At 35.3% G+C, this 25,712-nt stretch overlaps 1 protein-coding gene across 7 annotated transcripts in view; it reads left to right on the top strand.

Annotated features, from left to right (window-relative positions):
* Positions 1 to 7,378: 7,378 nt before the first annotated feature.
* SLC35A3 (solute carrier family 35 member A3) overlaps positions 7,379 to 25,712 on the top strand; it is a 40,926-nt gene continuing 22,592 nt past the window's right edge. For 2 of the 7 annotated variants that reach the window (XM_068199718.1, XM_068199723.1), the window contains exons 1-28: positions 7,379 to 7,420; positions 8,611 to 8,649; positions 8,775 to 8,819; positions 9,283 to 9,324; positions 9,936 to 9,974; positions 10,983 to 11,021; positions 11,682 to 11,720; positions 11,970 to 12,008; positions 12,294 to 12,332; positions 12,601 to 12,639; positions 13,303 to 13,332; positions 14,759 to 14,800; positions 15,320 to 15,358; positions 16,094 to 16,132; positions 16,391 to 16,429; positions 16,793 to 16,831; positions 17,195 to 17,233; positions 17,785 to 17,823; positions 18,268 to 18,306; positions 18,656 to 18,691; positions 19,432 to 19,461; positions 20,416 to 20,451; positions 20,935 to 20,970; positions 22,009 to 22,047; positions 22,470 to 22,508; positions 23,649 to 23,687; positions 24,241 to 24,279; positions 24,537 to 24,566. The gene's annotated coding sequence lies outside the window, so the exon portion shown is untranslated. The remainder of the gene's footprint in view (positions 7,421 to 8,610; positions 8,650 to 8,774; positions 8,820 to 9,282; positions 9,325 to 9,935; positions 9,975 to 10,982; positions 11,022 to 11,681; positions 11,721 to 11,969; positions 12,009 to 12,293; positions 12,333 to 12,600; positions 12,640 to 13,302; positions 13,333 to 14,758; positions 14,801 to 15,319; positions 15,359 to 16,093; positions 16,133 to 16,390; positions 16,430 to 16,792; positions 16,832 to 17,194; positions 17,234 to 17,784; positions 17,824 to 18,267; positions 18,307 to 18,655; positions 18,692 to 19,431; positions 19,462 to 20,415; positions 20,452 to 20,934; positions 20,971 to 22,008; positions 22,048 to 22,469; positions 22,509 to 23,648; positions 23,688 to 24,240; positions 24,280 to 24,536; positions 24,567 to 25,712) is intronic. The other 5 variants (XM_068199720.1, XM_068199719.1, XM_068199721.1 and 2 more) reach the window with 5 other exon arrangements.

Below are 25,712 nucleotides of genomic sequence, written 5' to 3'. Positions count from 1 at the left end.
TCAGCAGTATGGTAATGTAAATTCTAATTATTTTGTTGTTGTTTTTTTTTAGCAGAGTGGATCATCATCCTCCCAATATTATGGTGACAACCAGGTAGGTAGACCTTGATTTTCTCCTGGTAAGAATTTTTATAATGTTTGATAATTTATCCAGATATCTTGAAAATTGTATTTGTTCAAAGGAATCCTAGGCAATGGTTTATTCCAGCTTTACAGCCTCTGAACCAAATCACAGTTTCTTCTGAAGTAGAGTTTATATTTGTTTGTTTTATAGGATGGATCCTACTCACAAAATTATGGTGGTGGCCAAGTAAGTAATAATCTATTTCACTACTTATACATCGCTTCATATAAACTTTTAGCCTCTGCTCAAAATCAGGTTTTCTATATTCTAAGTTTCTCTAATTTTGATTGGGTTTTTTGTTTGTTTTAAAGGGTGGATCATCCTCAGACACCTATTATGATAATCAAGTAAGTAGTTCTTTCTTTCTCCTAGTTACATAATATTTGTAGTCCCTCTATCAACTCAAAGATCTAATAAAACATAATTGTTTCTGTGCTCTTCGTGGTTTGGATTTGTTTTGTTGGGTTTTTTTTCTTTACTGAGGATTGGAACATTCCCTGTCAGCCACTATTGCAGCTATGTATTTGGCTCCTTTTTTGTTATATAGATCCTAATTTAATTTAACTCAGCTTCTTCGTTGCATGGTCATCTCTTCTGTCTTGTAGCGCAAACATGAAAGTGTATTTTTAGCAATTCATTTTTGTGAGGAAATAACTGGTATCTGATGTCCTTCTAGGAGTCACAGGATTCTTCATATGATAATAATCCCAACGCCTGTGATGATGTGAGTATGCTTCCTCTAATAGATTTTCATCACAACATTTTTCAAGTAGATGAGAAAATGTTACTCTGCTAGATGCAGTCATTGGAGCAGAGTGATCCAGAAAGAATGCTGAGTTTCTACACTAACAGCTGTTTCAGCAACTGCCTTTTATCTTGCTGAAAATTGTCCTATATATGTTTACAGATTCAGTTAATGCTTTTAAATGCATTTAACTGGATTAAATGAAATACGAATAAAAATACTTCAATGGTTTTGCAGTAACAGATATTTTCCTCAAAAGCTAGCGGTACATTTTTACATTAATTAAAAAAAAATCCTGCAAGAAAATCTTTAAGTACATACAGTGAATGCATGAAGAAGTGACAGATATTCCACTGCTTTTCATGTTACATTTGTACTAATCTAAGGTTGTAATTACAATGTTTTTTAGATTGCAATGGTAAAATTTCAAACCAATTTAGACAAAGCTGTGGAGAATGGGAGGAATAAGTGATTTTTGTTATGTCTGCATGCAGTATCAGAAACTATTAATTTTCTTTAAGCTTGCTTTATATAAATAATTATTTTAAAAGGGAAATAATGTATTCTTTTCCAGAATGAAGCTACCTACAATGTCAATAGTCAGGTAAGTACTTTGTTTGTTCTGTAATGTTCAAATTCTAATGATTAATGACAATGTTAGTAACTGAACGCTCCTATATTAGATCTGTGGACCTTTAGTATATGATTGCTCTATAATACCCTTCAAAAAGTTAATTATTTCTCTATACTCAAGGCTGCTGCACAATTACTTCAAATGGCACAATACTTCTAAGAATATATACTAATACATTTTCTTCATAATATATCCACTTTGACTGGATATTTTGGGAATTAATCACCATCTCAAGCTTTTCTCACTCATTCAGATTTAATGTCACTTATGTGCTGCTGTTGTAAAGTAACATTTGTGCCTGGTATTACTCGGTATTACTCTCTCTGTCAAGACTTTCCATCTGTCCTACAAGCAGAAATGGTGATTAACATGAAGAGATTGTGACCAAGAAAGTACACTGTTGTGTAAATAAATTACATTTTCTCTACTTGTTTCTGTTAATAGAAAAGCTTTTTTCCACCTGTCACAGCCTCCTTTTGTTTTACTGCCATCTAGAGTAACCTTCTGTCATCAGGCTTTTCAGTTCTCAGCCATTCACTATTCTGCTTCACTGTTGTCCCTATTTTCCCTCTATAGTACTTAAGTACTGCACCAAATGTATTCTAGACTGTACAGAGGCCTTCTGAAAACATCTTTAGTTTTGGCTTGTATTTACCTTGAATTCATTGCACCAGGTCCAATTCAAAATGTTCTGAAAAAACATTCCTTCATCAGCAAGCCCTGTTTAGGAGCCTCCTCACTTTTTCCTTTGTACATGAAATATGTTAGTATTCCCTTGGTTATCTCTACCCAGTCTGTATGGCTGGACTGCTTTGAAAAAGTGTTGGCATCTAAACTTTCTCATAAAGAAGGATGGGGAATGCTAAAAAAATTAAGAGAGAGAAAGGATCCTTATACAGATTGTACACTAAACTACAGTGGTTCAGCTGAGGGAGACTCCCCTAAGCAGGAGCTTCTGTTGAAATAGATGAGCTGAAAACAAAGAATATGCTTTTTAAGAACCTTACTGCTAATAAAACTAAACCTCCAGACATCTTCCTTTTCCAAACATCACCCTGACAAGTAGTAGATTTTTGTTAAAGTATTTTGTGTAGATAACTACAGCTATAAAGTACTAACAGGCTTGTTGCTCCTTTGCAGCGTTCTGGTTGTGCAAAGAAGAAAGTTGTTGCTCGAGTAAGTAACACTTTTTTTCTTTTACTTTTTGCCTGCTTGTAGGATTTTAGTCCTAACTATACCTAATCTGTCTTAATTATACCTAATTTTTCCCTAATCATGTTTATAGTGGTATCCTCCTACATAAGGGAAAAGTAAAATAAAGTTACTTGGGTATTTGCTCTTTGGATGAATCTCTTTAAAGGAAGTATATATATGGAGAAAAAAAAGACATGAAAATCATGCTTTGAACTATAGGGTAGCTCAAATTCCTGTTCTTCATTAAGCACATACAGAGTTGGTCCAAGCTAAAGTTAAAATTAAATGAGTATCATACAAACAAAGGATATCTAACATTTTAGCTGAAGAAAGATAGAATAGTAAGTAAGGATTAATAACATTTCCTATTTTATTATGCTTATAACAGGAGACACAGATATCTGTGCTGTATAGTTGCAAGTCAGACTCAGTAGTAGCCTTCTAAAAATTAATAATAATTGTGCAAATAGCCTTTATTTTATAATAATGCAATCCTACTTAATTTACACAATAACAGGTCTAGTGCTCTTATAAATAAATAATATGGAAAGAAAAAATGACCTATCACTGAACGTAGAATCTTCATCTCCTCATTGTAAATGTAACTATTTTTTTACAGGACACGTCACATGTTTTAAGCAGAAGAGCCTATGATGACCAGGTAAACCATTCCTGTCCCTTTTTCTGAACAACTGCTGGTAGTAGTAAGCTTATAGCTCCTTGTATATTACTTACAAAAATAGAAGGATTTAGTGTCCACAAAAAACAACTAATTCTCTTTAGGGTTAGGTATTTCTTTCCAAATAGAACTATGTATCTTATTTTATTACCCTTACGGATATGCTTTTTTTTTCCCACAGAATGCATCTTCTCCTTCAAATAGCAGCCACTCTGACATGCAGGTAATATATTGTCAACTGCATGATATCAAGGGGATTTCTGATAAATTATATTTCATTTTGAAAGTTAGGTTCCAGTAATTTTTGGTGCTGAAGGATGCTATTTTGATTTGACAGCATTTTCCCCAGAATGTTATAATTTTACACAGTTGTAAATAGTGACATTAGGCTCAGAAAATATAGTTTCTTCTGTTCCTTCACCCCACTAAGCAGGTAAGAATTGCAGGTGTTTCTTTATATGACATTTTGTAAAATTAATTTGAAAACCACAAACTATATATTTTCAGATTCTTGTTTTAGAAACATTCTTGCATTCTTCATTTTAATGGCCATATGTGTAATTGTTTCATTTTGCATTTGGTAAGAAGGTACATTTTAGGGATTATGTTCTTCTGTTACAAAAGTAGGTCCAACTTTCATAGTCTGTTGGATTATTATTACTGCTGCAGCAGTGTTTATTGTAGAGAATTATGTGAAATTTAACTGATCCAGAGTGGCACCTTGTTCTGTTTTTCTGAGTATCTTGTATTGTTACCCATCCCAGGGTCTGAAATCATGCTACACCCAGAATTATGTAGATTTAACAGTAGCAGAGTCCTCTGTCTCAGAGTTTGGAGGTTAATTCAATGTTGCAGACAGATCTCTGAGCTCTGGAAGGTAACAGTTTTCTTAATTAGTTTCCCTAATGCACATTCCCTGCAAATTGTATCAAGTCACTTAATTAGCTTTCATCCTAATTTATATTTTCACAAAAATTCAACAGGTTATGTTAATTGGTGCAGTGAAGTAATAGAGTTTCTAATAGTGTTTCTCACTACATAGTTTTATACTTTGGATTCTAATATAATGCTTTAATAAAATATAATTGTTTTCTTCACAGGGTGGATCATTTATTGCAACCGGTGCATCAAATAATCAGGTCAGGGTTTTCCTTATTTATAACTAGTCTTGTTCAGATAACTTCCTATTAATTAAACTAATTAAATTCAGAAATCAGAGTTTAAGTAGTTTTACATGGAAGATTGGTGATGTTATCCATTAATTTGTAAATGAAATGCCCCTATTCGTATTAAATTTATCAGAAATGGCTCTCTGAAATTACTTTTTAGCACTATTTCAACATATGTGTTTTACTGGTCATAGCACAATGGGATACTCCTACCCTAGAATTCTCTCTTGCTGAGGCATCTGTCATTGGGACATCCCACTGGGAGATGCACTATCAGTCTGACTTCCAAAGCAAACATTAACAGCACACATTTGTGCTGTCCCCTCATTTGTTCTAGGTATACCAAAGCTCATACCTTCTCTGTAGTCCCACAGACTTTCTTCCCCTAAACAGTTTTGCATCTAAAATAAGATTTTATTTTAAATTTCCACAAAGCAATAATTGTTTCCTTTTTTTTTTTTTTAATTTATAGGGTGGTTGCATTTGTCCTGATGGAAGCAGTGGTTACACACAGGTAATTATATTTCTGAGTTTATACTTCCTTCTACATAATGGAGTATTTTGAATTAATCACCTTGTAAATATGGACATTTGGTTAACACTAAACATTAATGGTGATTTCCTTAGTATGAGTAGAACTATATCCAATTAAATGAAAGAATGAGTTCCACTTAACTGCATAATTACCATTTGTCCACTAATTTTCTGTAACTGTTCTTGATGATCCACATGCTCTGTCACTTGCCTATTACGTGCCAATTATTCATCGTGTTCAAAAACCAGTCAATATACCTTGTAGTAACCACAGTACTTAGTTGCATCCAGCTTAGTTTCCTTGTCTTTCTCACTGGTGCAATAAAATACTGTGACAAAATTTGATAAATAGTTCAAAATATAATCTCTTAAATCAACATTTATACTCTTCTTTCCTGCTTTAATTGTTGCAAAAAAAAAAAGTTTTTAACATAAATCTAGCCAGCTTGATTGAGGACAGTGTATTTAGTTGCTATCAAAAAGAAATTTTCAAAGTGAATAAAATAAGACATCAAAATAGAACAGGTTAGAAACCCAGTTCTCAATGCAGTTGTGTCAACTTTGATACACAAGAGACTTATTTTCCACTTTGCAATCATATCACCTGATCAAATTAATTTATGATAAATTATGTAGCAGTTGATTTGATCTTTGCTTTCATGGGCTTATTTTCATTTTCTGTCCAGAGCCCTCTACATGGGGCAGCTACAGTTCTTACAGTAGCATGTAAACAGATTGTCCATGACAGGTTACATTCTAATAAAAGTAAAAAAGCAAGCTCTGGTAGGTGCATATGTACAAATAAACTACCACTCATAAATCTTAGATAAAAGAGAGTGTGATCGACTTCTTAGTGCAGTGGTCACAGCACCAAGCCTGACAGAGTTCAAGAAGTGTTTGGACAATGCTCTCAGGTACATGATGTGACTCTTGGGGCTGGTCCTGTGTAGGACCAGGAGTTTAACCTGATAATCCTCTTGGGTCCCTTCCAACTCAGTTTATTCTGATACCTTGAAGATTCTTCCGTAGAAGAGAAAAATTCTTGCAAAAAGCTTTCTTCTAGATTTAAAAGCTGTGAGTTACACAAAAGTCTCTTCAAACCTGGAGAATATTATAAATCAGGAGTCAGAGCTACACATATTTAAACCATCTTGTTTCAAAGGAAAAATGTGGATCCCCAAATTCCTCACACTGCAATTATTCTGCTTTTTCTCCAAGCTTCATTTAAAGACAAGATTTTTGTCTGCAAATAGTGTCAGAGGAAGCAACCTAACCATAGAATAATACTTCCCCTGATTTTTTATGTAAGGGGGAAGTGACAGTTATAGAGAATATCAGGAACTGGTAAACAGTCTTCTCCTTTAAGTGGTGAGCTGAAAAATATGCTCTCCAAAATACTCTTTAGATCTTGAAAGTCCAGTATTCTGGCAGTTTTTAAAAAGGTCATCAAGGTTATGATCATCTATAAAAACATGGGGTCTCCAGGTTATGACATGGGATTCTGAGATTAGAAAAAGTAGAACTAAATGTTAGTACTTTTAACCTGAACAGGAAATAACAGAACCTGCTACAGGTTTCCTTATCTCATAAAAAAGGATGAACCAGCATTCTCTTTTAGTGGCTGCTGTTTTATTTGAAAGAATAGAAATTCACAGTAGACTCATTTATGTAAATGTCTGTTTGTGAGCAAATAGCTAGTCTGTGTTTTCATTTCAGGGAGCCCCAGGTTCTTCATACAACACTTATTCTGGTAACCAGGTAAACATTCAGATAAAATGCCCTTTTCAGAAACTCCATCTAAAACCTTCCCTGAAGGAGTAGCCAGATATACACCAGTAACCCATTCTGTCTTCTGCACAGGGAGGGCCTTTCTACTATCCTGGAGGATCCTATGGACAGGTAGTAGTTCTTCCTCCCTCACCAGGATAATAGAGACTCCCATCCTCCTGGTTCCTTCACTCCCAGTACTGTGGGTGCTGTGACACATTAAATTACAGACCTGACTGTTACCCCTTAGAGCAGAAAAAGTTAATCAACCCTGATGTAACCTGGTGGTGTGAAGCTCGACAGAGAACAGTACAGAAGGGTCTCAGCAGTTTCTTTTCAGAATTCAAGTTCCAGCAAGCCAAGAAAATTGCTACCAGAAGATTTCTTCCACTTTAATAGCAATGGCCTTGAGTTGTACTTAGGCACATAAAAATTACTTCAAAACTGGGAGAAAGAGTAAAGTGAGAACCAGATGTGCAGGTATTTAAACTCTCATCTGCAAGAAAATAGCTGGTCTGTGTTTTTCTTTCAGGGCGGCCCTGGTTCTTCCCACAGTTCTTACTCTGATAACCAGGTAAATTCTGGTCACTGTGCCTGCTGAGGAGCAGCATAAAAGTATTCTTTGAGAGAACATTCATCTACAAAACAGTAAATTTTTATGTTTTCTCTGCAGGGAGGGCCTTCCTACTATCCTGGTGGATCTTACGGACAGGTGGGTTCTCTTTCTTCTTTGTAGAGATAACAGATTTATTTTATCTTCATTCCTATATTTCCTATGTAGTGGCTGCTGTGAAATATAACGCCCAAGAGTTGAGTCTATCATAACACCTAATAATTGTATCAGCTGTCTGTACCTTACAACATGAAGTCTGTCAGAGAAAAAGACTAAATTGTCCTTCTGACTTCCATGGAATGATCTTTCATCTAACCAAAAAATTAGTGATAAGAAGCCCCTTCTTGTTTAAGAGTACTGGCCTGGATTGAGGTTTAGATACATGGGTATTTACACTATCCTGTTTGCAAGAAAATAGCTAGTCTGTGTTTTCATTTCAGGGAGCCCCAGGTTCTTCATACAACACTTATTCTGGTAACCAGGTAAACATTCAGATAAAATGCCCTTTTCAGAAACTCCATCTAAAACCTTCCCTGAAGGAGTAGCCAGATATACACCAGTAACCCATTCTGTCTTCTGCACAGGGAGGGCCTTTCTACTATCCTGGAGGATCCTATGGACAGGTAGTAGTTCTTCCTCCCTCACCAGGATAATAGAGACTCCCATCCTCCTGGTTCCTTCACTCCCAGTACTGTGGGTGCTGTGACACATTAAATTACAGACCTGACTGTTACCCCTTAGAGCAGAAAAAGTTAATCAACCCTGATGTAACCTGGTGGTGTGAAGCTTGACAGAGAACAGTACAGAAGGGTCTCAGCAGTTTCTTTCAGAATTCAAGTTCCAGCAAGCCAAGAAAATTGCTACCAGAAGATTTCTTCCACTTTAATAGCAATGGCCTTGAGTTGTACTTAGGCACATAAAAATTACTTCAAAACTGGGAGAAAGAGTAAAGTGAGAACCAGATGTGCAGGTATTTAAACTCTCATCTGCAAGAAAATAGCTGGTCTGTGTTTTTCTTTCAGGGCGGCCCAGGTTCTTACTCTGATAACCAGGTAAATTCTGGTCACTGTGCCTGCTGAGGAGCAGCATAAAAGTATTCTTTGAGAGAACATTCATCTACAAAACAGTAAATTTTTATGTTTTCTCTGCAGGGAGGGCCTTCCTACTATCCTGGTGGATCTTACGGACAGGTGGGTTCTCTTTCTTCTTTGTAGAGATAACAGATTTATTATCATCCTATTCTGTTCCTGAAAAATGGAAAACACATTCCTGGGAAAATCAAATTAATCAGGTTTTTTTTTTATTTTCTCTTCAGGGAGGGTCTTCTGCTTATGATGGCAGCAGTGAATCCTATGGTCAGGTAAATACTCTGTTCTTCTTTGTGTAAATGTTGCTGAGGGCCAACACCCTGGGTGAAGTAAATATGCAGCTATATCTGTATTTCAGCTCTCACTATATCCTAATGAAAGTGATCTTTTATTTGAGGAATGAGTAAATTTGTATGTACTTTTAGCTAAGTAGCCTGAAAGTTTACTAGGCAGTAAAAGGTGAGGTGCCTCCAACATTTAAGGGTTATTCTTCTCAGCAATGTTAGCTTTGAGTTACCTGCAAGATAAAGGTCTCATCAAAAGTGGAATTAGAATTTGAGTTTAAAAATGTGTATCATTACTATTTTATAGGGACATAACTCTGAGTTGCTTAACAGTTCTGATAACTAAGTAAATAATCATATTTTTTAAAATCTGCCAGAAGATCACTACAGTAAGCAGAAAAAAAAAAAAAGCTTCTTTGCAATATGAAAATTATTTATTTTTTCTGAACAGGGTGGATCTTCTGTATATAGTGGTTCTGAGAGTTATGGCAAGGTAAATGTTATTTGTCTCCTACATCAAAAGCTTAAGCTTGCTGTGCTTATGGTTCTTATGTGTACTGGGTTCTATGCTTCAGTTATTTTTAAGTGACCATGACCACGAAAGTGGTTTCTCTTTACCTTTGTAACAACTCAAAATGTTTCCAGAATGTAGAGAGCACGAGGCACTATGTATGCTGTTTTTAACTGTGACTAGCCCTGTGACTATTCAATGCTTTAACAACTTTATTGTTCATGCGTTAGTTAATTCAAAAGAAAAATATTTTGTGCATTTACTTTGCATACCTTATTTATGCAGAAGCTGTTGAAAGTTTAAATAAATTGATTTTTTAATATAAAGAATGATAACTTTGCAAATTAACTTCATTTAAAAGCTTTTTCATATAAAAATGCATTTTTGCAAGGAAGGTTTTTTCCCAGCCACTTCTGCTTAAGCAACAGGTAAAGTTAAATATTTTTTATTTTCTTGCACATTCCCTAGTTTAGGTAAAATTTGAGATTCTAAGCATTTAGTTAGTTTTATTCTTCTATTTTATATTCCCCACAATTAAGAACATGTAAGAGTCATTTTGACATGAAAATAAATGTTTTTCCATTATTTTACAGGATTCACCTTCCATAGGAGGCAGTGAAACTGAAGACAGTGTAAGCATTTCTCCTCAAAAATATCAATATCTTCACTGACTACCTTTTAAAGTATCTAGGTGCTTACATGGACCTTTACCTTATCTGATGTCACGTGATCGTGCTATACATGATAAGGACTTCACAAATTAAAATTGCAGTTACAATAGTTGCAACTTCTAACAATCAAACATTTTTTGAATTTGTTGTTTGAAGTAACAATTACAAAGAAAGCTCTTTTTATTTCACAGTTTCCATCAAAACTCAATATTTGTGTATCACTACTTCCCTCTCTCAATCCCCAGTTTGCACTACATTTCATTTGTTTTTCCAATGCCAGACATATGATTCAAGTTCCTCCATCTACATATTGCATAGGGATGGTCTGTTTTAATGTAGTGTGGTGAAAACTGCCTGCTTTTCTTAAGAAAATGCCTTTTCTCCTGACAAAAGTATATATTCTATTTACTCTGCTAAAGCAATTTATAAAACTTTACCATTTTGAAGTCTTTTCCAGGGTCCTGGTTAGTAGGAAATTGCACTTTGCAAATAATTATAAATTCAGATGTGCTCTTTAGTCACAAGTATACTGTATCAATAGCTTCAATGCAGTTTCTGAACCAAATCTACTTATGGATAGTCAAGAAACCTAAAATATGATACTACAGAGGGTCCAAAAATCCTTCAGAAAGAAACTACGGTGTAACAACAGATGTGTACCACATCTTGGTCTTTGAAAAATCAAGACAGCTTTGCAAATGCTGATGTTTTCTCCTGAAACATTCTGAAGGAAATAAAATAGATTGAGATGTGACCTCATTCCTTTATTTCACTGTATCAGGATTCAGCTTTCAAAATAAAGAAATGCCATTCTCCAGAAATGAGCAGAGAAAGAATTTGTAGACCACTTATCCTACAGCCTACATCTTCAACCTTCCCACAAGCAGTACCTTCCTTTTCTTCCCACCCTTGCTTAGAAAGAAATAGTAACATTTTCCATGGCAATAACTAGATTCTGATATTTTTTAGGATCCCTCCTCACCGTCTGGTAGCCGCCAGAGTGAACGGGTAAGCAATCTTTCCTTTATGTAGTGCCAGGTGCCAGCCCCAGTGCTTGGCAGCACCTAAATTACATCTGTGGAAACCCTGAGGCAGTTCCAGTGCGGGACAGAAAGCCCTCAAGCACAGCAGGAATGAGGATATGGATAAAGAGTTTAAGTACTTCTAAAATTCCCAGCTGATGCTGAGGTGTGCTCTTGAATCTCAAGCTCACATCACAAATGTGATAGCACAATTTACTTGTCCAGGTCCTTGCACTTTTTAAATCATTGATTGACTGCAAAGAGCTTCAATACCATGATTTTTCCAGCACTTATTCTAAGTGCAACCCTTTGTTTGCTGTGCTGTATGACTTATGGAGGCTTCCATTTCCCTATCATTTCCTATCAGACACAGACTGAGAAATTATTCTGTTGGAGATTTAATGCTTTCAACTGTTGTATCCTAGAGAATATCTTCCACCAAAAGAGCAACTATCAACAGTCATGAAGGGCATTTACTGTTTTATATAGAAAGATAGTAGATTTTTTTTGTTTTTCTTGAACAATCCATAACAGAAAATTAAGGCATGTGGAGAAGCAAGGAGGAGTGTTTTTCTTCCACTCTGATCTTTCCAGTTTTTGGGGTTTGGTTTTTCCATGTAATTTCATTTCAAATACATTTTTCCAGGATTTTTATTCCCCAGGAGGCAGCCAGTCAGGTGGACATGTAAGCATCTATTTTATTTATTATTTGCAGTTTTTTTTTCAAAATGGCTGTGCTATTTAAAAAATATCCCAATAAGTAAATGACACCAAACCATTAATTTCCTAGAATTTCTCATGACATCTGGCATCATGTCTTGTGAAATCAAATTGCAAACTGTTTGAATAAAAGAATTAAAAACTGTGTGTGTACAACGGTCTTGTTCTTCAGAAGCCATTTCAAACAAAAATAAATTGGGTCTTCTTTTTGCAGGGGTCATCTTCTCAAAGCGGTAGCTACTCCAGTGGACCGGTAAATACTAAATCTTTGTATTTTTGACCTGAAGTATCAGTCATATAAAAGTTTGAGGCCTCATATTGTATTACAGCAATTTTTAATCTGTGAATGAAAAAGATTCGTTCATTCTTCCTTACATAGCTCTATGTAAAATTCCAAATGCAAGTGTAATCAAGAGTAATCAAAATACAATTCATGTATTAACTGATGTTTTAACACCAGGACAAATGAAAGTAATAAGTATTTGGCATTCATTTATATATTTTAAATATAAAGTAAGTGATTTTTATTTTTTTTCAGGACTCATCCTCATCTGGAAGCAGCCAGTATGGTGGGCAGGTGGGAAATTTTTCTTTTTCATTGTTATTGTGAGGGGTTTTCCCCCCAGTGTACGTATTTCAAGAAAATATTACCAGATTGGCAATACCTAAGTTTCCAGACTACCCTGTAGTTTATTTTAACCCTCATTAATCTTTCTATAGATAAAATTGCATTTTCAACCAAACAGATCTTGTCAAACACAGTTAAGAGTAAAAGACAGTACTATCTTTGTATTTAAATGCATGTGTCACAGAAAAATTTTTAAACAAGAATGTAATGTTTACAGGGTTCACCTTCTTCAGGAAGCAGCCAGTCTGGTGGACAGGTATGACTTTCTTTCTCCACAGATTTCAGCTGGGCTAGTGTCAGGCACTCAAATTTATTTCTCTCATCTTTCCAAGAACTGTTTTCCTTCACCACTGTCCTTTTTGCACAAAGCCTCAGCAACACATTGTGGTTTTTGTCAGTTGGACGTCCTGCAAGCCAGAGTAGCCAGTAGTGACTGTTTGGCACATGTATCTCAGCTGCTCTACCTGCTTTGGTATTAAACAAAGCTCATGCATACTGCAAGTGTAAAGTGAGACGCTGAATGGTGAACCTCTGGCCACCTCTCAGTTCGTTTTATCAGAGTAGAAATCACCTGTTTTCTGTATCATCTGTAACATGAAACAGTACTACATGTACTCCAGGTACTCTTGCCTATTTACAAAAAAAATTGCTTTCTGTGGTACTACTCAGAATTTTGTATTCATCCTTCTGCTGAGTATTATTTTTAAGATAAAAAATGTAGCATTTTGTTGCCCCATCAGAGCAGTAAGTGCAGAAACAGTTGCATAGGATGAAATAGACTCAGTTCTAGAAGCTGGGCAGTTACAATGTAACTTTATGGTTTGCATGCCTGGGATGGTAGAAGTAATTTGAGTTGTAACTAGGACCCATTTCAGTCCCGTGCTCTTGACATCTTAAATAATTTCTGCATTTTTTACAGGGTGGATGTGATTGTTCTGGGGGAAGTACTGTAAGTGCTACTTGTTCACTATACATTTTCTTTTACGAAACTATTTAACTGGAACATTATGTGAGATCCTATTTATTTCCAACTTAATTATTTTAATGTACTCTTAATTTTACATTCATTGTTACTTTGGTGACTTAGATGGTTCTGGTATGGCAGGAGTTATTTCTTATTATGCCAAGATTCAGTGTTGCAGAATCATTGAATCATTTAGGTTGGAGAATGCCTCGGGTCCAACCATTAACTCAGCACTGCCAAGGTCACCACTTAGCCATGTCTCTAAGTGCCCCATGCACATGTCTTTTCAATACCTCTGGGGCTGGTGACTCAGCCCCTTCCCCAGCAACCTCTCTAGTGCTTGATAATCCTTTCAGTGAAGAAATTGTTTCCTAAAATCCAAAGTGAGCCTCCCCTGGAGCAGTTTGAGGCCATTTTCTCTGTTCTATTTCTTGTTACTTGAAAGAAGGGACCAACCCCTACCTGGCTACAACCTCCTTTCAGGGAGTTGTAGAGAGCAATAAGGTCCCACTTGAGCTTCCTTTTGTCCAGGCTAAACAACCCCAGCACCTTCAGCACTTCTCACAAAGCTTGTGCTCCAGACCCTTCCCCATCACCTTTGCCATTTTTGGACACAACCCCACACTTCAAGGTCCTTCTTTTAGTGAGGGGCCCAAAGTGAACAAGGATTCAAGGTGGCAGCCTCATCAGTGCTCCATCAGTGTAGGGAGACAAACACTTCCCTGGTGCTGCTTGCTGGCCACATTATTTCTCATAAAAGCCAAGAAGCTCCAAAGCTGGCAGTGAGCTACATTTCTGAGCAGTGATGTCAGTTGCTATATAGTATTTACAGAGATGTGTATCTCTTCTCAAAAAGCCCAAAAAAGATTGCATTAAATAGCAGAATTAATTGACAAAAGATCTATCATGAAAGAAAGCTAAAATAATATCCAGTCTATAAAACTGCCAATCATAAAAATTTGTATCAAAAAGCAATGTTTACAAAATTTAAAACATAAACAAAACAAAAAATGGAGCAACTTTTCACTTGTGCTTTTAAGTCCATATGAAATTATTTAAGGACTATGAAATAGGGTAATCCCTGTTTTCAAAGCAAAACATATGTGGACAATCAACATGTAGCATGTAAAGGACATTCCTGCACCTTGGAAATACTCTTATTTCCTAGGCAATGAATTATAGGTAGATACAATATGATACTTCATGATTTATGGTCTTCTGAGCCAAAAAAGGACTATTTTCTCTATTGGCAAATTGACAAAAGTAAGTGAAGTATAAGTGTAACTAATTTCAGGCTGTGATATTCTTCCTTTGAAATACCATGGAACAGATATTCTAAGGTTTTGTTTCATTTATAGTTTATGACCAAAGACAAAGACTAATTTTTCTTTTCTTTTTTTTTCCTTTATAGGGTGGATCCCCTACTTCAGTCAGAAGTGATTCCTCTGCAAATGTAAGAAATATTCATCAGCTTTTAAATGTGTCCTCTGTTTGCTTATCAATATAATGGCTAGAGAGGATAAAAAGAATCAGTGCCTAATAGAAGTCATACACTTGTGAAAATAACCTACTTTGGTTACAAAAAAAATTGTAACCAAAGTAGGTTATTTTCACAAGTGACATTCTTTTTATTTGCAACTTAAAAATGCACAAAGGACATTCATGCAGTGATCCCAGTTTCTCTTTTCATTTGAAATAATTTTCATTCAAAGAGAAGTCTTACAATGAAAAATGTTGTTACAAACACAGGTAGGTAACAGTATAAGTATTTACTTTGGGAGTCAATTCCATTGGCTTCCTTAGAATTATATAAAAATATCCCCCAAGGACATGGATTTATATGATTTTATTCCCGTTAGATAATTTACTGTGAGAAAGTTTAGTATTAGTATTTACATACTACTATCTTTCAAGAAGTTTTGCTACAAAAGACTTCTAGAGCAAAATAATTGTTGTTTGCATTTTTCCCCAGGACTCATCTTCTTCTGGAGGCAGCCAGTACAACAGCCAGGTAAGCATTCATTCCAAAAGGAGAGGCAGTTTGCCACTTCTGAAAATGATTGTTAATTCATTCAATTAAATTCAATTTTTATATAGGAACTGGGTAAAAAGAACAAAAGCCCAGCAAATGAAATTCATCAATGAGTTGGATATGTCCTAAAAATTAAACCAATGGATTTTTTTAGCAAATAGTGCCCTGGCTTTGTGAAACTTGCAAAATGAAGCTAAAAAAAAAAAAAAAAGTATGAAAAGCATGAATCAAAATGCATCCTTTTTTATTCCTATTTGACCTATTTCCATTATGAAAAAAAATCCAAGCTCCCCTCTTTAAAGAGACCTCTTGTTGTATGAGGTTATGAGGTTTCAGAAAATTTTCTTAGTATGGTTTTCAGAGTCCTGTTAGGTAGTCCTCAATATTTTACTTTTAGCTCTGGCCCAGCATGAAGCTTTCCAAATAAAAAGAAGTCATTCTCCAGAAGTGAGCAGAGAACGGACAGGAAAGAATGTCACTTTAACCTTCCCAACATGTCACACAAACAAAGCACTATGTCTTTGCCTCCCACCCATGCTAAGGATCTCAATTTACTTGTTCAACTTAAATCCTAGTTATTAAAGCATTCTGAAAGTCCTGCTCACCTGTCTTCACTCTTACCTTGCTCTCTTGCTCCTGTTGTCCTGGCAGAGTCATGTTTTGATTTAAAGAAATCCTACTGCAGGTAATTCACTCATCTGGTATTCTTTACAGGATTCATATTCCTCTGGAGCTAGCCAGTATGGAGGACATGTAAGTTCTTACTTTAACATTTTATATTATACTTTTTCATAAATATTTGACTTATATTAAGGATCTTAGTTAAATATATCAAGAAAATTGTCAGCGGTCTATACTGTAATATTGTGAATTCAAGGAAGACAAAAAAAAACAGAGTTTATTTTGGGATAATTACACACAAATACTCAAATAACAAAATATAGGTGTCTTTGCCACTTCTTTCCATTAATTAGATATTCAGAAATAAACTAACTATCAATTTTTTTTCAGGAGTCATCTTCTTATGGAGGCAGCCAGTATGGTGGACAAGTAAGCATTAATAGTCCCCATTTTTGTAGTTTATTTATTGTCCACCTGACCGATTCTATCTTAGCTTTAATTTAATCTAAAATCTTTTCAGTAAATCTTTCTCTGTAGTGTTCTGATGCTACTGTAATTAAACAAAACAAGTTCAGATGAAGATCATTATCTAAGACTAAGAAAAAATAGAATGTAAAATACATGGTTGACTCAATTGACTCTTGAAATTTGCAGGACTAGATATCAGTCTCTCTGAAATAAATCAATACTTTATGAAGCTAACCAGAACTTTTAAAGCCTCATGAAATGATTCAATGAGTCTATGAAACAGGTGTAACAAGGTTTCAGTTTCCATTTTTTGTTTGTTTTCAGGGTTCACCTTCCTCAGGAGGCAGCCAATATGGTGGACAGGTGAATATTCTTCCCTTCTAGCATTTACTACTTTAGCAAAGAGATTTGGCAGTTCTCTGGGTAAAAGAACACTTTAACGAGATTGGGATTTGGTTTGGGGGCTTCTGTCCATTTTTTATCTAATTTGCTGCAAAGTAAATAATGGTTATAAATGGATGGGATCCCAAGCCACAGAAGAGTTTTTAAGATGGAATTTCTGATGCACCATGGTAAATGCAGATGAGCCTCAGCCATTTTGGCACAGTCTGGTTCAGTCCACTCACAGTTCTGGAGTGAAGGAAACTGGGTACTCCTTCATATGGAGTACGGTTTAAAGGAGTACTATGACACGGATATAGAGATTATTTAATTCTTTTTTTTCAGGGTTCACCTTCTTCAGGAGGCAGCCAGTATGGAGGACAGGTGAGATTCTCTTCTCCTTCTACACCAAAACTTGGCACTTTAAAATTGACTGAAAAAATATTTTGTGAAAACTCTATTCATCTGATAACAGATAGGTATCTAGAGATAAATGATCTGAAGCAATACAAAAACTATGGAGTTCTGCTGCTTCTTTTGTATTAAATGCAGTTCTGGCCTTGTTCTACCCTCTAACCTATCCTGTGCTGTCAAGGTTTCTTAGCTCTAACAATAAGGAAGCAGATTCATCCCTCCTCTACCTCATTTCCTTCAGCAAAATGCAGTATCAGAGTTGATATCTGAAAAGCAGTATGGTTTAAAATAGGAAGAGGGGAGAAGGTGAGGAGATATTAAGACTCCTACAAAGATGACAGATACAGTTCTAGTGCTGCCTGGAGGTATAGCCTCTAATATGAAGTGACACATAAAGCAATAGGCTGAGTGTTTATCTTCCTGTCATTTTTCATTGTGCAGCTGAGGAAAAAAATAGTATTTCTTTTAAAAGCTCTTAAAGAGGCTTTTGATTTGAGAAATAATTGGCACCTTTACTACAGGGTCCATCTTTCTCAGGTGGCAGACCTTATGGAGGACAGGTAAGAATTGTTTTTCTGTTTATGGGTTCTTTTCTCCATCGTTTGCTTTTTTTTTTTTTTTTTTTTTTTTTTTTTTTGTGAAAATCAGAATATTTTTAAAGGAGTGTCTTACAGAGAAACAGTGTTTAGGCAGAATAGATGAATGTCTGACTGCTGTGTCAGGCCACTCACACAAGCAAAGTATGGAAGGCTGCTGTGAGCATGCAGTCCAAGCCAGAGCACTACTCACACCTGCCTGAAGCTGACTTTGAATCAAACTTCATTGCTCTGTTTAAACAGCAGCCACTGTAAAGTCTTTCAGTGGATTTCAGTATGGTTATATAGTAAATGTTCATGTCTCTGTGGCACTTAAATCCAAGGAAGACTAATAAAAATGTGTTTTTCTGTGACAGATCATGAGCTAAAGAATGTGCAACAAATCCAATTATTTTTTCATTTCTTTAGGGTATAGCTTCTTCGGGAAGCAGCCAGTATAGTGGACAGGTAAAACTTCTACTTACATGGTACTTGCTGTTTGGATACACAGTTCATCAGGAAAACAGATCAGCATTTTTTGCAAAAAAGAACATTCTGAGATAGAATAGCTTTAAGACAGACTGAAGCAGGATTGCTAAGTATGAGTCTGTCTGGTATATCAGATCATGTTAAAAGCAAATGATGCAGGGGTCTGTTGCACTGCATGGAAATGTTTCTTCAACATAACATGGTTTAAGAAGCCAATTTTTTTGTGTTATGTTTAAATGGAAGCAATTTGAAAGACTGAGAACCACTGAGAACAAGTGAAAATGTTACTCAGTAACACAGAAGTAATTACGTAACTCATTTCTTCCAGGGCTTTTCTTCAGGGGTCAGACAGTCTGGTGGACAGGTATGTTTTCTTTCTCTGCACTGTTCAGTACTGCTAGTGTCATATACTCACAAATTGCTTTGTGTAGCTTTCCTTCACAAAAACTGTTTCCAGTCACACATTTCATCCAGATTGAATCTGGAAAGTGAGACAATGAACAGTGAACGCCTGGCCACCTCTAAGTTTTATCAGAGTAGAAGTTACCTGATAGGCCTCCACTGGAAGTCATCTAAAGAGTGAAGATACTGCATGTATCCATAGGATCATAGAGTATGCCGAGTTGGAAGGATCCATCAGGATCATCCAGTCCAACTCCTGGCCCTGTGCAGGACACCCGAAGAATGACAACACATCCCTGACAGCATTGTCCAAATCCTTCTTGAATTCTGACAGGCTTGGTACTGTAATCACTTCCTTGGGGAAATTCTACTTACTTTGGTATCCTCAAGGGAAAATAAAATATAAGCTGTTTTACTATTAAGAATTTTTAATTTATCCTTTCATGAGTAGGTTTTTACTGTAAATTTTAAATGAGAAGTTAGAAGATTCTATTTAAAATTTTGATCAGTAAGTGCACAGCTAGCCTAAAAGGGCAGGGGAGAGATAAAGAAACTGCCTTTTTAAATGGAGCTTGATAAGTTGATGAGCAGTGTTTTATAGTCCATTTTCTTAGAGTAGCAGAATATGAGTCTGATTTACTAATTCAGAGGCCTATTCCAGTCAAAGACCCAGGAAAGTAAGTTTGGTTGTGTTTTGTACAGGGTGGGTGTGTGTGCCCCGGTGGAGGTTCAGTAAGTATTGCTTGTCTTTATATATATTTTCTCATAGTATGTACACATACTGGAAAATTCCCAGGGAACTACACTTGAAATGATGTATGATGAAATCTTTTCCCACATTATGCTAAAATGAGCAATTTTGAACCTGCTAAAGGCAAAAATATTAAGTGACTTGCAACCATAGTATTGTATTCAAAACTAGCTACTCGGTTTGTAGAGAGGCCTGGGACTTTTCTAAGAATCTGTTTCACAAATATCTCATGGTGTACCTGTTGGGTTTTGGACTTTGCTCGTATGACAGTTATTAACAGTATGACTGAACTAGTGAAACTTAGATTAAAATCTTGGCTCCAAATGCTTTCAGAATGGAGCAGAGAAACACATTTGGAAAAGTTAAAGCTATTTCCATTTTTCTGTCTAATTAGTATATTTCCTATTTCTTTGTGAATTCCTGAAAAATAAGCCAAAAACCCCCAAACATGTTAAACCCCCCCCCCCACACTGTTTTGCTGAAATCAAGTTAATTTACTTCTGAAGGAGGGTTTAGTTACCTGTTTTTTTTTCAGTAAAGTCAAAATTGCTTGGATCACTACTTCTCTGTATTGGTCTGCGTAATCAAGAAAGATGACATGCCCAAGTATATAACCCATGGTATATATGCCAATTCTGAGAATCAGAAGTGTTGAAAACAACATATAAATTGGAATTTATATAAATAGAAATGACATAATTTCTATTTCTATTATATAATAATAGAATAATAATAGATAATAATAATACTTATATACACATTATATATATACGCATATATATATATATTCCTTGACATATAAATCAAGATGAATCAGAATAGCAAGCAGTGTAAATGACTCAATCATTGCAATAAGTCAGTGCGTTCTCTTGGATTTCCTCTGTGTGATGCAGAAGTTAATACAGAGTAAACATTGCTGTTTCTGTTGAATGCAGGGCTCTTTCGCGGGAACCAACTACCATGGTGGACAGGTAGGCAGTTTGTCTCTAACATTTAACAGACTAGTTCCTCAGGAATAAACATGGCTCAGTTGTTACATTTGCCAGCAGACATTAAATATTGAGTTCAGTTTAGTCAGAGAGATAGGTACAATAATTCCAGAGAGTGCATGGGGCTTTTATTCAATCACACTTGGCATTTCAGTTATATCCTTCCACATACAAGAGCCAAGGTTTTACTTTGTAGTTATGGAAGCTTTCTTACCTTAAAAAAGGTAAGAAAGAAGAGTCATTACTGAAGAATCATTCACAGGGTTCATCTCACTGCATAAACCACCAATATGCTGTGTGGATAATTAGTCATTTGCCACTGCATTAGTAACTGTGTAAAATTCTTCCAGTTAATCAGTGTCATGAGTACCATTTATATTATATTAGGTTCAGGATCTTTTTTTTGCCATTTAAAAATTTGTTGCTATTAAAAAAATATATTAAAAATCTGCATTCTTTTTATAGGGTTCATATCCTGGAAGCAATCAGTATGGTGGACAGGCAAGCAAATTTTCTTTGTTTTCAAGAACTTACTTCTTTTTGCAATTTATCAGCTGAAAAAATGTCATGCAGTACATGTACTGACAGTTTTTTTAGGGTCATTTTACTCCTAATAAATATTTGAAAACAGGGACTGTCAGTAGCTGGAGTCTACTCAAAATGGAGTAGCATGAACAAATTTCCAGGTAAAGAAACTCCATAGATCATAATTTTAGTTGTTTTACCTCAGAATGCCTCTTATTTCAAGTGATTATTTTAATATTTACACTAAGTACTTGGAAAATTTGGTACAGAATAAACCAATAAATACTGCTTAAATATAAATTCCAGTGTGTTGCACACAATAACACTACTTTCCTCTTTAGAGTCACCTCAAGACTCTTCCTGTTAAGCATATACCTTATGCAGAGTGTTTGCCACTGATTCAGAAAAGTTACTAGTGTAAATAGCTGACAGATGAAATGCATGACTAACTCAAAAGATGGAGCTTAGTTTTCCTTAGTATTACTGTGTTTGCAATGTCTCACTCTACCATACTAAAAAAATTCATTGCTTTTTACCCCACTGGCAAGCATTGGTGTTCAGTATCACTCTATTAAAAAGATAATCTCATGTAGAATTGAGAGGATTCTTAACAGCAGCAAATATTTGTTTTTTTTCCAAACTACCTATTTGGTAATATTAACAATGTTTTAACAATAATACACATGGTGCTCTCAAAACATGTCTGACATAGTAGAGAATCACAAATAAAGTCAATTGGTTTTTCTCTCTTTAATAGAGCCATATATAAGACACTTTTAATCCATTTATTTATGGAACAGAACAGTCTCAGAAGGTGTTTTGTGACTGCCCAATTTACTACTTTCAGCTGTTGAAGAACTTAGAGGCATTAGATCAGAAGTGACATCTTTTTAGATTAATATACTTTCCAGATTATGACTGAGATCTCCTGTCAAAAGTCCTGTGATGTTTCATTTTGCATAGAAAAACAGAAAGTAACTGCTGTTAATTTTCTGTGATTTTTTTTTTTAATAGGGATCTTATCCCTCAGGAGGCAGCCAATATGGTGGGCAGGTGAGTATTCTCTTTCCATCCCATCACTTCAAACTCTTTCCTAACATACTTTCTAGATCAGGTCAGTTACTTGATGCTGACAGATACATTAATTTGGCCATTTTATTAAGTTTAAACAGTGGAGGTAATATGGATCAAAGTCGCTTCAGTAAGTTGAATAAAAGATTCGGTTACAATGAGTTACTGCTCTGTGTAAAATATTCCTTTGAACATATTATAGTTGCCAGGCTGTATTTCATAACACTGCTTTCCTGATTCAAATTGCCATTGTTGTGGTGTGTAGTACAGAGTGTAAATTTTAAGCTTTTTTTTTGTTCAAAGAACACCCAAATAAGCTTGTCCTAAGCACTGCAAAAATTGTCTCAAGACAGTGATAGAAGATTTTACATTCAATTAATACAAGTCTGATTGACTTCTTACAGGGCTCATATCCTTCTGGAGGCAGACAACATGGTAAACCAGTAAGTACAAAACACTCAAATTTACCTTTCCTCTTATACACCTGCTAAAAAAAAACCAATACCAAGTTAGTTATGGACTAGACAGAGTTTTACTTTAATATGCAAAGAGTGGCACATGTTTTACTTATCTGGGATACTCTCAACAAAGGCAAACACAATATTTATTTTCACACTTTACTGTGTAGCTGAACTTCTAGTAATCAGAGAATGAGGCCACTGGATGTGTGTGTATGTGTAAGGAACTTCTGAACAGCTATTTCTGTTTAAATTCATAATAATAATACACTTTGTGCTCATTGATTTTGTATGCATTTGTCTTAAGTATTTCTGTCTTGCTTTGAGGAAAATATTTTTCCTTTTTGAAGGAAATAATAGTTGCCATCTAACTATGCATATTTTCAACTTCTATCATTCCAGACTACTCTTTTTACTATGTAATTTGGACTGCACTCTTGCCATTCAATGGCAGTTGATAAAAATGTTTTAGCTTATATCTTATAGAAAAGATGCACTTGTTATTAAAAATTGATCATAAATGTTACATTTTCTAATACATGAATCCTAAAGGTGAGACATTTTGTACGTATTTGATGGCATTTCTTAAAGTCTTAATGGTTGTAACATTTCCTGTTGGCAATGCCATTCAAATAAGCAGAGCCACTTCACCAGAAAACTGAATAAGATGCTTTCAGAACATCTAATTTTTCTGTACCTACTTTTATTTTCAACTACCTTTCTTATTAGAGTTTTCTTTAAGTAGGGGCTATAGAGGAAAAACCTCTTATAATTTGCCTTTTTTTGTTGGTGTTGTCTTTTTTTCCCCAAATGTAACCATAGACTGATACCAGGAGAATTATGGTTTAATTGGACCTTATTATTTTTTCTATTCCATATATTAAACACAACTATAAACCAGTTCCTTTTTCTTGAGAATTTTGTATTAAATTGTCCAATACAACATTCGAAAGAACACACATAACAGAAAATGTTAAATACATGTATTTCAGATAAGGTTCTGCCTGGGATTTTTGGATGACTGGATACAAAACAGCTTTCATTCTTGTGTGGTCTTTAATTACAGATAGCAAGACTATTTAAGCACAAATAGACTTAGAGTAAAAAACAGGTATCTTTTTTCAGGGTTCCTCTTCCTCAGGAGGCAGTCATCAAGGAAAGCCAGTAAGGATATTCTTCTTTCAGTATTCTGTAGCCACATTAGAAATGGGGATATTGGGTTTTAAGATAGGTAGCAAAAATGAGGGTGAAATTTTAAATTATTTTACAATGGTAAATGTATGAGAAAAATTACCAATAAAAATTGGGATATTTGGTCAAGCTTCAACCTTAGGATGAGGCAGTATTTATTCCTCCCATAACAAAGTTTTTATATTCTCTGTTACTTACTCATAGGAACATTCTTGGGTCATTCTAATAAGAATGATGTATTTAAATATCAGGGTAATTGTTTCAGTTTCCAACTCTGTAGTTCAGACAAGACACATTGCTTTGACCCATTCCTCTGAAACTGTTTATGCAATAAAAAGGACATAGCTGTGCTTGTTGGAGAATATTCAATTAAAATAGGGGGGGAAAATGCAGTGAAAATGGTAGAATCAAAATCACTATCAGACCCACTAATATCCAGGGCATTTTCAAGATTGCTGTGTGCTCTTTGGACGCTGTTCATGCAGCCTTGTATGACAAAATTAAATGGTTCATAATTGTTTCACAGGGTGGCTCTGGCTCAGGAAGCACTTACTCTGGGAAACCGGTAAGAATACTTTCATCACAGCACTTTAATCTTTTTTACTCAGTAAACAAAGAACCTGGGTGGTGGGTAGAGAAATTTTGGGATGACTTGGTCTGAAGAGAGCAATCTGTATTAGTATTAGTTCAACCTTCCTCTTGAGCAACTTAAAACCATGCTGTGGGTTAAGCTATTAAAATCTTGTTGATCACAGGAAAAACCTGTGTTCAAAACCATTGGCTGGGAACCCTCTATAAATTTATTTGTTTGTTTGTTTTCAGCAATCACCTTACTCAGGCGGCAGTCAAGTGGTAAGAACTTTTCCTCTGTAGTTTCTACTGGTTTCTTTCTATAAATATCACAAAAAACTGAAATCTGTCAAATTTCCTACATCTGAATAAATGTTTGAGAACACATGTGCAATATAATAAATGAAATAGTCTTGACAAAAAGGAAGAAAAGTGGGACCACATAGGTGTTTTATACTTCTGACCCTGACTATCACTGAAAAATACGTGTTGATATAAATGTAGCACATGGTCTTTTGACATCAGAAGTGTCTACATAATAGATGGGACTAATAGAAAATTATTTCTCTGAAAAGTTCAATGCTTTTATAATAGCAATAAAGAGAACTATCAAATTTCTCTTTTTTTTTTTTATAGAGCTCTGCTGGGAAACACTCTACTCCCCAACTCCTGATGTTATTCAGTGTTTTGAGTGCCTTTGCTCTCTCTGCTGCTGTATCAAAATGGTCTATATGAACTTGTGAAGTGTTACTTGACATCCTAAACGCGGATTATAATCTGTATTATTAGATTACTTAATGTAAGAAAAAAAAAGTACCATTAGGTCAAATTGGCAGATGCTACTTGGCTATTATGTTGCATGTCTAGCTGGTATGTCATGCCCCTCATTAGTTTACCTCTGGTTTTAGTCATTAGTAGTTATCATTAGTTGTGTCAGTGTTTTAGGCATCATTTTAAGAGAGCATATGGTACCCTACCTATAGGATTTATTTTTATTTCCAATAGGGAATGCGATGAACACCTACCTGAAATGATTGGTGTGACAAATTAATACTTAGGGAAATATTTGGTGATTAACTAAAGTGGACAAAGTGAAATAAATTGCTGTATATGCAAACTGAGCACTGTGCCTGCTAATCATGGCATAAGGTAAGGCTAATGTAAATTTCTGATAAGCAGTTCTCCATGGGACAAAAGGAAAGATGTTGAAGTAGTATCAGAGTATTGGTTTTAGTCTTTTGTAATCGAATGCAAATTCAATATGGAGATTGCAAAGCAAAAAGAACCCAAAAACTACACAGGACCAAATTTTTGGGGGGTTAATTAAAGTTTATTCATTAGAAAAATGAAACAGCTCAGAGCAAAGACATTATGAACTCCATTCAAACCAACTGCAAATACCTGGAGTTCTGTAGAGAAGCATATGAG

This window comes from Anomalospiza imberbis, chromosome 9 (assembly GCF_031753505.1).
Source record: "Anomalospiza imberbis isolate Cuckoo-Finch-1a 21T00152 chromosome 9, ASM3175350v1, whole genome shotgun sequence".
Taxonomy (NCBI): domain Eukaryota; kingdom Metazoa; phylum Chordata; class Aves; order Passeriformes; family Viduidae; genus Anomalospiza; species Anomalospiza imberbis.
Note: the sequence above shows the minus strand (reverse complement) of the source record. Positions and strands in the feature narration are given on the sequence as shown.